A 12642-nucleotide genomic window follows, 5' to 3' on the forward strand; every position below is an offset into this window, starting at 1 on the left:
AAAAGCAAAGCTGGCAGCATCACAATTCCGGACTTCCAGCTCTATTACAAAGCCATCATCATCAAGACAGTATGGTACTGACACAAAAACAGACACATAGATCAATGGAAGAGAATAGAGAGCCCAGAAATGGACCCTCAACTCTATGGTCAACTCATCTTTGACAAAGCAGGAAAGAATGTCCAGTGGAAAAAAGACAGTCTCTTCAACAAATGGTGTTGGGAAAATTGGACAGCCACATGCAGAAGAATGAAACTGGACCATTTCCTTACACCACACACAAAAATAGACTCAAAATGGATGAAAGACCTAAATGTGAGACAGGTGTCCATCAAAATCCTAAAGGAGAACACAGGCATCAACCTCTTCGACCTCAGCCGCAGCAACTTCTTCCTAGAAACATCGCCAAAGGCAAGGGAAGCAAGGGCAAAAATGAACTATTGGGACTTCATCAAGATAAAAAGCTTTTGCACAGCCAAGGAAACAGTCAACAAAACCAAAAGACAGCCGACAGAATGGGAGAAGATATTTGCAAATGACATATCAGATAAAGGGCTAGTATCCAAAATCTATAAAGAACTTATCAAACTCAACACCCAAAGAACAAAGACTCCAATCAAGAAATGGGCAGAAGACATGAACAGACATTTCTGCAAAGAAGACATCCAAATGGCCAACAGACACATGAAAAAGTGCTCAACATCGCTCGGCATCAGGGAAATCCAAATCAAAACCTCAGTGAGATACCACCTCACACCAGTCAGAATGGCTAAAATTAACAAGTCAGGAAATGACAGATGTTGACGGGGATGCGGAGAAAGGGGAACCCTCCTACACTGTTGGTGGGAATGCAAGCTGGTGCAGCCACTCTGGAAAACAGTATGGAGGTTCCTCAAAAAGTTGAAAATAGAGCTACCGTATGACCCAGCAATTGCACTCCTGGGTATTTACCCCAAAGATACAAATGTAGGGATCCAAAGGGGTACGTGCACCTTGATGTTTATAGTAGCAATGTCCACAATAGCCAAACTGTGGAAAGAGCCAAGATGTCCATCGACAGATGAATGGATAAAGAAGAGGTGGTATATATATACAATGGAATATTATGCAGCCATCAAAAGGAATGAGATCTTGCCATTTGCAATGACGTGGATGAAACTGGAGGGTATTATGCTGAGCGAAATAAGTCAAACAGAGAAAGACATGTATCATATGACCTCACTGATATGAGGAATTCTTAATCTCAGGAAACAAACTGAGGGTTGCTGGAGTGGGGGGTGGGGTGGGAGGGATGGGGTGAGTGGGTGATAGACACTGGCGAGGGTATATGCTCTGGTAAGTGCTGTGAATTGTGCAAGACTGTTGAATCTCAGATCTGTACCTCTGAAACAAATAATGCAATATATGTTAAGAAAAAAAAAAAGAACATAGCAGGAGGCGAAGAATGAAGGGGGTGGAAATCGGAGGGGGAGACGAACCATGAGAGACGATGGACTCTGAAAAAGAAACTGAGGGTTCTAGAGGGGAGGGGGGTGGGAGGATGGATTAGCGTGGTGATGGGTATTAAGGAGGGCACGTTCTGCATGGAGCACTGGGTGTTATGCACAAACAATGAATCATGGAACACTACATCTAAAACTAATGATGTAATGTATGGTGATTAACATAATTAAAAAATTTAAAAAGTACTAGAAAAACCTTACCTATTCAAGACCTAAAGTAGATTAAAATTTAAAGTTATCTTAAATCCAAGTTCAAATTTAATTTACTATGTAAATATATATAAACATGTTCTTCATACTCATCTGTGCTCCCTTGTTATTTTGGAAGTGAGTACCCCACACCCCAAGATTACAGTTTCTTTCAGCTCTGACAATGCACACCAATTAAACCTACAAACTTGCTCTTTCTTTAGAAATTAAACTAAGTCAACTCCGTGTTACTCAGAATTCTGTAGCCTTTGCATTGTATACAAAAATGAACATGTAGTAAGTTAAATGGTAAATCTTTCTCAGGAAATATTACACATGTTTAACTTTATTGAACTTAAAAGACAAATGAATAAAAATCTGGCATCTAGAGACGGAACAGAGGCAAGCAACTTTTCTCAATTTCTCATTTCCAAGCCACAATCTTATGCCTCTGGATTACTGTCTCCTAGCTTCCACACTTGTCCCTCTATGGTCTGTGCTCCATACAATACAGAATACAATACATACAATAGACAGAATAATCTTTTGAAATCACAAGTCAGATTATTTCATTTCTCTGCTGAACATTTCAGTTGTTTCCATCTGACGCTGGTACGATCTAAAGTCCTCATCACAGCCTTCAAATCCCTCTATAATCTGACCATCCACTACCTCTTTAACCTGCTCTTTACCTTTCTACCTGGTACCTTGTCCCACTCTGGCCATGTATGCAATTTTTCAAACAATCCAAGTCCATTTGTGCCACAGGACCTTTGCCTGTAGCTGTTCTCTCTGTCTGAAGTGCTCTTTCTTCCCAGAGCCTCAAGGCTCGCTCCCTTGCTGGACATTTTATAAAAGAGGCCATGGTGACCATTATTTCATCATCCTCTACTATCTCCTCCCCAACGTTACTCTTTATTATTTTTCTTCAGGGCGCTTCTTGCAACTTAGCTCATTTTTTGTGTGCTTTTTGTTTCTATTATATATCTGCCTAGTAGCACCTAGGCTAGGTAAGAGCAGAGGCCCTGTTTTCTGACTGCTATATCCCAATAACCTAGAAAAAAGCTTGCTCTATAGTAGGTACTCTTTTATTTTTTAAAATAGAGTATATGTATAGTAGGTACTTTTATTTTATTTTTAAATAAAAAAATTTTTAAATAACATTTTGTTTTATATTAGTTTTCACATGTAAAAATAATTACAAGAAAAAGATGTTTAATGCCATGCTCTCATTAGGTCCCTTCTGTCCATTTTATAAAGAGGATATCAAGTATAGGAAGGAAGTTTTGTGTAGTGAGAAGTGATCTGCCCACTTGCTAAGGTATCCAACACAGAAAATCAGGTGGAAAAAATAAAGTAATAAAACCTACATGGATACCGCAGTTATTTTGCCCACTTAGTTGTATAACAGATGATCCCGGATAACTGCCATTTTTCTAGGTGGAATAAAAGTGGTTTGATGGGGCACATGTTGGCTTTAATCTTGCTATTCACACTGATTACAAAAGTTTGCTCTTCACCAGAGAGAGTACCATATAGACATCCCATCAGTTCTGTGAAGAGTTTCTGAAATCCTCTACTTGATATCTTCCTGCCAAATTCCTGCTGACTGCAAATGAGCACAAAATGTCAGCTTTTGTTATTTGAAGCACTAATGATGGAGTTGAAATATTCTGACTTTGATATCAGGATTCACTATTAAGATTTAACTGATGTAATATTCCAAGTTCTGTTAACAGAAGAATCAGATTTTAACAGGGAGCATGCTCAAACCTAAATAGATCAAATTGAGGGAAGTTATTTTGAAAGGTTTTTTTCAGATTCTAATCAAATTTTAAAAATCATGTCTGCCTCAAACATGTTGAATTTCTTGAGGAACAAGGGGTGCAATCCCATTGCTAAGGAATATCCTCTTTTTTTCTCTTTTGTGAGTTAAATTTTACTCAACTGAAGTGATCACAATCAATCAAATATTTAATGATTAACCATTTAAATAAAATTTAAAAGTTATAAGACCAAATTAGTATTTGAGATTATTCTTAACTTTTCAACAAATAAGAACTATCTTTATGAGAAGGTGTTACTTACAAAGAAAGTAAAAAAAATAGTTATAATGCCCTATCTTTCTTCAGTTCATCCACTTGTTTGAACTCTGGTTTTAACTCATCTGTGTGTTCATCGTGCCTTGTTAAATTATGTCTTACTCATTTCTAGAACAAAGAAAACCTGAACTGAGAGGTGAAGTGGTATCTGTGACTGATCTCAAAACAAAAGCCTATTCTCCAAAACCCCAGCTCAGTTTTGAAAATACCAGAGTTGTTCTTGGAAACCTTGCAAAATCTGGTATCATTCCCCAAAAAAACAATTAAAAAGACTGGTACATTTGTATGTCTTTATGCAAGATAGTCTAAAAGTTATGAAGTAATAACCTCTATTCTTACATGAATTACTCATTAGTTTGGTTGTAACACATTTCCATCTGTCATGTTTGTAACTTTCTTTTTATTAAGACTTCATTTTTTTAAGAGAAGTTTCAGGTTCACAGCAAAACTGAGAGGAAGGTACAGCGATTTCAACACCCGCCACCAGATTGGTACATTTGTTACAATTGATGAACCCACGGTGACATACCATTATCACTCAAAGTCCATAGCTTACTTTAGAGTTCATTCTTGTTGTACATTCTATGGGTTTTGACAAATGTATAATGACAAATGTGTAATCCATCATTATGGTATCATACAGAGTATTTTCTCTGCCCTAAAAATCCCCTGTGTTCTACCTATTCATCCCTCCCCCCAGCCAACCCCTGATCTTTTTACTGTCTCCACAGTCATGCCTTTTCCAGAACGTCATATTGTTGGAATCAAGCAGTATGTAGCCTTTCAGATTGGCTGCTTTCACTTCGTACTATACATTTAAGGTTTCTCCATGTCTTTTCATTGCTTGATAACTCATTTCTTTTTAGTGCTGAATAATATTCCACTACATGATGTATCACAGTTTTTATTCATTAACTTGCTGAAGGATATCTTTGCTCCTTCCAAGTTTGGGTGATTATGAATAAAGGTGCTATAAATAGCCATGTGCATGTTTTTATGTGGACCTAAGTCTTCAGCTCCTTTGGGTAAATGCCAAGGAATGCAATTCCTGGATCATATAGTAAGAGTATGTTCAGATTTGTAAGAAACTGCCAAACTGTAATCCAAAGAGGCTATACCATTTTGCATTCCCACCAGCAGCGAATGAGTTTCTGTTGCTCCACATCCTCATTAGCATTTGGTGTTGTCAGTGTTCCAGATTTTGGCCATTCTAATAGATGTCTAATGGCATCCCATTGTTTTAATTTGCATTTCCCTGATGACATCTGATGTAGAGCATTTTCTCATATGCTGATTTTCCATTTGTATATATTCTTTGGTGAAGTGTCTGTTAAGGTCTTTGGCCCATTTTAAAAATTGGGTTGTTTTCTTATTGTTGAGTTTTAAGAGTTTGTCATATATTTTGGATAAGAGTCCTTTATCAGATGTTCCTTTTGCAAATATTTTCTCCCAGTCTGTGGTTTGTCTTCTCATTCTCTTGGCATTGTCTATGACAGAGCATAAGCTTTCAATTTAAATGAATCCAGCTTATCAATTATTTCCTTCATGGATCATGCCTTTGGTGTTGTATCTAAAAAGTGATCGCCATACCCAAGGGCATCTGGGTTTTTTCCTATTATATTCTAGGAATTTTATAGTTTTGCATTTTACACTTAGGTCTGTGATCTGAGTTAATTTTTGTGAAGAGTGTAAGGTCTGGGTCAAGATTCAATTTTTTACATGTAGGTATCTAGTTGTTCCAGAGTCATTTGTTGAAGAGGCTGTCTTTGCTCCATTGTATTGTCTTTGTTCCTTTGTCAAAAACCAATTGCCTATATGTGGGTCTATTTCCAGGCTCTTCATTCTGTTCCATTGATCTATTTGTCTTTTTTTTTTTTTTTCACCAGCACCACAGTCTTGATTACTGTAGCTTTATAGTTTGAGGTCAGGTAGTATCAGTCCTCCAACTTTGTTCTTCTCTTTCAATATTTTGTTGGTTGTTCTGGTCTTTTGCCTCTCACTAATGACTTTATTATTTTAATATTGGCCAATTGTTTGGAAAATAGCTTTTGTGGGTTTTTTAAGACAACCACATGGAATGTTAAAAAAGAAGATTCCCCAAGTCAGTACCATGCATCCATGGCAGGAAAAGAGTAAGGCATGCAGGTGATTTTTCCCATTACAGAGTAAGGATCCAGATGAAGCCAAATCAATATTTTTTAAAATATTTAACTTAATCATATTGGAAGAATAAAAAGGAAAAATACAGAATTTGTTTTAAAATAGGTACCTTTCAATTCTTAGAATAAATGTTTTGATATAGGAGCTACAATGGAGACGGATAACTAGTAAAATCTGAATCCTGACACTAAGTGCTAATAAATAATTCTTATCAAGTAGATAACTTACCAGAAATTCCCTTCATTGAGATAGTAATTATCACACAATATATATTAACATATTTCATAAATATTAATATACATTATATACTAAATATGCAACTTTATTTGTATATGCATATAATAATACCTACTACATGCCAAACACTCTACCTGATGGTGGTGATATTAAATGAAAACCACATAGTACCTGCTCTTAAGGGTTCATAGTCTAGTAAGAGGGAGGGATAAGCACAAAGTTATTTCCCAGGCCCGTTTGGGTATTATGATATGGTCTAAAAAAAAAAACCCCAAAACACCCAGAAGTGGTTGCTTTTTGTTCTAGTCCACCAGCTAGATTGCTCCAATTGTGGCCTCCTTGAGGCCCTTTATGTCAAAGGCTCCAAATAAGAGACTGGAGACTTAGAGCTGTGAGTCTCTTTTCTACATGAATATTCCCATGATTCCCAGGCTCCCAGATAGGGTTACCAGATAAAATACAAGATGTCCAGTTAATTGTACATTTCAGATGAATGGATACTTTTTTTAGTATAAGTATGTCCCTTGCAGTTTACACTTTAAAAATTGATGTTTGTCTGAAATTCAAATTCCATTTTTATTTGATAAATCTATCAGTCTACTACAGATCATCGTGATAAAGGACCCTGACCAACCCCTCCCAATGTATAAAACTAGCTGATATATATATATATATCTCCTACCCCATCCCACCCCACTGCTGTGTACCCCCAGTTTTTTTTTTCAAAATATCCAGTGATATACTTTTATTTAACTCAATCTCTATTACAACTTTCCTTTTCCCAGAATTTTGTCATTAATTTAAAAAACTGGGTCAGGTGACAACCACTTTTCCACCAATCCACCAGTTGGATTCCATCCCATCCAGAGCCACAGGGTAACAAATAGATTCTTTCTCATTTCCAACATGGTTTATCACCAATGGCAAGTTTGTTCCACCTAATGCTGTTTCCCCTCAAAGTGAATTCCTTTCTCATTGATAGTGCTCAGGAATTGAGGAGTGATATTTGCCAACCAATTTTTGCCTTTTCCTAGATCAGAAGCTACAATTAGGGTATAACAGAATGGTGAATATGATGGAAGTATGTGTGCGCATAGAAATATTTGATCGGGCCATTGGTGGGGGTGGTACTAGTGAACTGAGGATAAAGGACAAATAAGGGAGGAAAGAATTTTCTCAGCCAAGAAAGCATCTGTAAAGATGCAACAGCCTGTAAGAACACAGAATAGTGTAGAATAGACAAGTTGCTGAATGCTGCTAGTTTAGGAAGCATGTGGGACAGCCAGTAGGACATTAAGTATAGGTTAGATCCTGAAGCATTTTCCTTGATTATTTTGAAGAGTTTGGGTCATCCTAGAGGGAGAAAGGAACCATTAAGCATTTTAAGAGGCTAGCTGCAAAGTCAGTCTTAGACTAGGTTCCTTTGAAAGCAGAGCCCAAGGTAAGGTAGTTTATTTGGGAAGCCATCCAAAGAAGTAGGAGAGGGAGCCAAGAGAGCTAGGTAGGGAAGGAGGAAACACCAGTCAAAGAGCAGATTGGGTACATGGCTGCTGTAGACACAAGGGCTTGATTCCATCAGTATTGCTGCGGAGGGTACAAAATGTATTGGGAAAAATAGAAGCCTAGGGCATGTACCAAATGCTTTCCATCCCCCACTGGTTGAGGGTTGCCTGGGAATGGGTGTTGATAACTCTTGTAGACCTCTAGGTCTAGCAGATGCACAAGTCAAGTAGGTTTTCCAGTGGCTTTCCTGCCTTGGCAGGCAGAAAGCAGAGATGGCGCACTTGTTTTAGGTGGGACACTGTGCAGAAATATAAAATTATGGCTAAAATTAAAAGTAGCCCAGGGGATAAGATGCCAGGCACCAAGAGTGTCTGCTACAATCAGAGATCCATCTACAATTTACATCGTAAATATAATTTGCTAAATTATAATCTAATCGTAGCAATTAAGAGAGAATCATTCACAAGAAACCCAAGAGTAGAAGAAAATAGTAATTGATGCATGAATGTTATGATTTAATATTTAAAATTAGTCTTTCTGTCCTCTAGGAACCTGTTACCTAAAAGCCATGGTACTACTAATGCCTTCCTAAAATATGAAACTAGTCAGAAGATGTAGAAAGGAAATAGAAAAATTTTAAATCTCTATGAAAAACAGGTTTGTTTTTTAAAAATAGGAAGAATAATATGTTTCTTAGTGTGATTTATATGTAGTTTTCAAAATTGAAAATAACTATTCATTCACATATAAATTGCCTTAAACTGAACTTGCTGAATTGGTGAAAGAAGAGATGAGGCATGGGAGGTATTATTTATTCAGTATCCAGTATGTGAGGTTTTTCATTTTTGTCAATTCTATATATTTCACAAACACCCTGGGAAGTAGATATTATTGTCCCCCTATAAATGTAAGGAATCTGAGAATCAGGGCGGTTAAAAGGCTTGTTCAAAGTTACATAGCTAGTAAATGGAAAGACCTAGACTCAAATCCCTATCTTCCTGACTCTCCTTTCCACTTTGTTGTCTTAAAAGTTCACTGTTTTGCAAGGTAAAACATTGAAATACTTATAATTGTAAAAAAAAGAAAATATGGTTATATTACCACAAGTGCTAGAACATATATTACAGTATTGTATGTTTGTAAAATATGAGCTTTGATATTTTTATAACCACAATAATATCTACGATAGAATATATTCAGACCACATGAAAGAAATCTCTGAGTCTGCTAAAATGTGAAGAATGTTCTTTTGGCCATGGGCAAAAGTTTAGCAATAATAAAAGTGTATCAGGGTGTTTAGTAAAGAGAGAAAAAAATGTTTTCTGTGGTCATGTTTTCCAACTTTATGTATATTTGCCCATCATTTTATTATAAACAGGGTATATTTATATAGCCTAAAGAAATAGGAACCAGACTCCTTGTTTTCAAGATGCCAAAAAAATATACATCTTCTAGGATGATAAGCAATAACAGAGAAGAGTGAATCAAAAATATCAAGCTTCTATCTGATTCCTGACCAAGATTTTAATTTTATTGCACAAATATGCCATGACAACAGATATATACAGTAGTACCACCCACCCAAACCTGATGCAGGGAAGGGTTTGCCAGCATTCCCATTATAATCCTTCAAAGGAATGCTGAGATTTTAATACACATGAAATTGGCATCTAGGTTGTCGGCAAGATGTGTTTTGTTAAATTAAAAAAAAAAAAAAAAAAAGGTTTTAAGAAAGAGACCTAAATAGTGTCAGCTGGCTTTGTTTAGAAGGCATGCAGCATGCAAATTCTGGTAAACCATTTGATCTTATGATGTCAGTGGAACGTCCGTACTCGTCCTGGTGACCCTGAAGCAGATCCAGAGGATAATGCCAAAGGAGAGATTTTTTTTTTACAGGGGAATGAAAAAGGTGCAGTATCCAAATTCTTCAGATGATTACAGAAACTTCTTATGTCATAAATAATCACCATATCTTAATTTAAATCACTCTGCTTTTCATTTTAGAAAGTGAAGAACTGTCAACAATAAGAGGGAGAGTTGCATAATGGTAGAAGTGGAGGTTCTGGAGCCAGATTGCCTGGTTTTGAATCCCAGGTCCATTTAACTCTTAGCCATGTGATCATGGCAAGTTACGAACCTCTTACTGCTTCCATCTCCCTCTCTACATTATGAGACGAGGAATAGTGCTTAGCTTATAGTTTGGGGGCTTAATAACTTAATACAGGCCTACCTTGGAGATATGTCCGCTTCAGTTCCAGACCACCATAATAAAGAAAACATCTCAATAAAGCAAGTCAAATGATTTTTGTTTTGTTTTGTTTTCCAGTGCATATAAAATTTATGTTTACACAATACCAGCATCTCTTAAGTTTGTTCACAGCATTAGATCTAAAAAATCTTCATACCTCAATTTAAAAATATGGCTAAAAGTTGCTAACTATCATCTGAGCTCTCAGTGAATTACAATGTTTTTGCTGGGGGAAGGTCTTGCCTTGATGTTGACGGCTGCTGACCGATCAGGGTGGTGGTTGCTGAAGGCTGGGGTGGCTTTGGCAATTTTTTAAAATAAGGCAATGAAGTTTGCCACATCGATTGATTCTTCCCTTCATGAACAATTACTCTGTAGGATATGATGCTGTTTGATAGCATTTTACCCCCAGTAGAACTTCTTTCAAAATTGGAGTCAATCCTCTCAAACCCCGCAACTGCTTTATCAACTAGGTTTAAGCAATATTCTAAATTGTGTTGTCATTTCAACAATCTTCATAGCATCTTCACCAGGAATAGATTATGTTACCAACCTGGGCCCGTAGGGGGGTCCCTAATCAATAAAAATTGACAAGAGGGGAGCTTTCAGACAAGGCTTTATTGGGGCTTATGCTTGACCATGAGAGAGAGCACAGAGGAAAGAACCCTCAGGCTGGTTCCCTGGAGAGGTCAGAGTGAGTTTTTAAAAGGCTTGGGGCGGGGGGTGACATTTAAGCATGGAGAGGTGGGCTATCTCTTGGCACTTGCATATTTTCATGCTTTGCCATATGTTGCATGCCTCATTAACATGTTAAATCTCCACCGCTGGGCGTGATTTTTAGTGTTTTAATAAGGGAAGTATAACTCCAATGTACTCCCAGTAGTCACTGTGCATATTCTAATACCAGCATTGGGAGTCTGTCCTGGGGCAGACTGGTTTGGTCTAGATTTCACTAGTTCTTTTGGTCGGCTGACTCCCTCCTTTAAGCTGACATAGGGTTTTCTGCGTTACCTATAAGGTGCATTGCTCAAGAGACTCAGACTTATGAGTTTTCTTTTAAGGCATTTTCTTTTTATGTAATAGTTGCATCACATTAGGGTTTGGGGAGGGGCCCTGGGTCCTGTTCCTATTCTATCTCAATCCCATCTCAAGAAACCACTTTCTTTGTTCATCTATAAGAAGCAACTCATCATCTGTTTGAATTTTACGAGATTGCAGCAATTCAGTCCCATCTTCAGACTCCACTTCTAATTCGAGTTCTCTTGCTATTTCTACCACATCAGCAAGCCTCTAAAGGCTTGAACCCCTCAAATTCATCAATGAGGGTTGGAATCAACTTCCTTCAAACTCCTCTTAGTGTTGATATTTTGACTCCTTCCCATGGCTCACAAATGTTCTTAATGACATCTAGAATGGTGAATTCTTTCCAAAAAGTTTTCAATTTACTTTGCCCAGATCCATCAGATGAATCACTGTCTATGGCAACTATAGCCTTATGAAACATATTTCTTAAATAATAAGACTTATAAGTTGAAATGGCTTCTTGATCCATGGGCTGCAGAATCGATGTTGTGTTATTCTGCATAAAAATAACATTAATCTCATGATACATCTCCATCAGAGCTCTTGGGAGACCATGCACATTATCAATGAGCAGTAATATTTTGAAAAGAATCTTTTTTTCTGAACAGTAGGTCTCAACAGTGGGCTTAAAATATTCAGCAAACCATGTTATAAACAGATGAGCTGTCATCTAGGCTTTTTTGTCCCATATATAGAGCACAGCCTTAACATAATTCTTAAGGGCCCTAGGATTTTCAGAATGGTCAGCAAGCATTGGTTTCCACTTAAAATCCACTTAAAGGTAAAGGCATTAGCCCCTAACAAAAGAATTGGCTTGTGCTTTGAAGTTTTGAAACCAGGCATTGACTTCCGTCTAGCTATGAAAGTCCTAGATGGCACCTTTTTCCAACAGAAGGCTATTTCATATATACTGCAAATCTGTTGTTTAGTGTAGTCAACTTCATTAATGATCTTTGCTGGATCTTCTGGAGAACTTGCTGCAGCTTCGATATTAGCACTTGCTTTTACATACTAGAGATGGCTTCTTTCCTCAAACCTCATGAACCAGCTTCCTCACCTCTATAAGCCTTCATAGAAATAAAGAGAGTTAGGCCCTTGCTCTGGATTAGGCTTTGGTTTAAGGGAATGTTGTGGCTGGTTTGATCTTCCATCCAGACCACTAAAACTTCCTCCATATCAGCAATAAGGCTGTTTCGCTTTATCATTCATGTGTTCACTGGAGTTGCACTTTTAGTTTCCCTCGAGAAACTTTCCTTTGAATTCACTACTTGGCTAACTGTTTGACACAAGAGGCCTGGTTTTGGCCTTTCTTGGCTTTTGACATGCCTTCTTCACTAAGCGTAATCATGTCTAGGTTTGGATTTAAAGTGAGAGACATGTGACTCTTCCTTTCACTTGAACACTTAGAGTCCATTGTAGTGTTTTATTAATGGGTCTAATATCAACATTGTTGCGTCTCAGGGAATAGGGAGGCCCGAGGAGAGGGAGAAAGACGGCAGAACTGTCGGTCAGTGGACCAGTCAGAAGCCACACATTTATTGATTAAGTTTGTGTCTTGCATGAGCATGCTTCATGGTGCCCCAATGACAATAGCAGCATCAAAGATCACGGATCACAG

At 37.5% G+C, this 12642-nt stretch overlaps 1 pseudogene; it reads right to left on the bottom strand.

Annotated features, from left to right (window-relative positions):
• Positions 1 to 10126: 10126 nt before the first annotated feature.
• On the bottom strand, positions 10127 to 12438 carry LOC135363797 (tigger transposable element-derived protein 1-like; annotated as a pseudogene).
• Positions 12439 to 12642: the final 204 nt, after the last annotated feature.

Source organism: Mirounga angustirostris, unplaced genomic scaffold (genome assembly GCF_029215605.1).
Source record: "Mirounga angustirostris isolate CCGP_5_RB_7025 unplaced genomic scaffold, mMirAng1.0.hap1 SCAF_3, whole genome shotgun sequence".
In the NCBI taxonomy this organism is placed as follows: domain Eukaryota; kingdom Metazoa; phylum Chordata; class Mammalia; order Carnivora; family Phocidae; genus Mirounga; species Mirounga angustirostris.